Source organism: Montipora foliosa, chromosome 1 (assembly GCF_036669935.1).
Source record: "Montipora foliosa isolate CH-2021 chromosome 1, ASM3666993v2, whole genome shotgun sequence".
NCBI classification, from domain to species: domain Eukaryota; kingdom Metazoa; phylum Cnidaria; class Anthozoa; order Scleractinia; family Acroporidae; genus Montipora; species Montipora foliosa.
The window spans coordinates 21,766,963-21,767,510 of record NC_090869.1 but is presented as its reverse complement, the minus strand read 5'-3'; positions in this window follow the sequence as shown (position 1 = coordinate 21,767,510).

Below are 548 nucleotides of genomic sequence, written 5' to 3'. Positions count from 1 at the left end.
GCTTCAAAAGGCGCAAGAATACACCAGAGGTGAGAACAAACAGAGGAAGAGACATGAGATGCATCTCATCTTTCGTCTCGGGACATGCCAGCCGCGCGGCCTCAATGCTGATTTTCAGTTCATTCAGGGCGAACATTCCACTGATGAAAGGCACACTCCCGAAACGTCTGGACATTTGTTAAGATTTTGGCACTTTCAGCAACATTCTCAACTTTCATTTTCTTATTGTAGTGACAAGTGCCACGCAGGATACGAAGTTTTTAACTTCTTTCATTTTACGCTTCTAGAGGACTATTAGTAATAGTACTCGAGTAGCGAAAAGCGTGACGCTTTCTTTCGTTTTATTTATTCCCAAATAAGTATTTCCTCAACTTGCATTTGCTAACTTTATCATTGCTTTTTCTGTCCGACTAGTTGGGTAATACTGAAACAATTAGACCCTTCCCCCTCAGGGCCACGGGTCAATAGGGGCTATGACCCGTAGCTCTTGCGGGCTACGGGTCTAATTGTTTGTTACCAGTTGTGCGAAGGCCCCTCTGGCTAAAAGA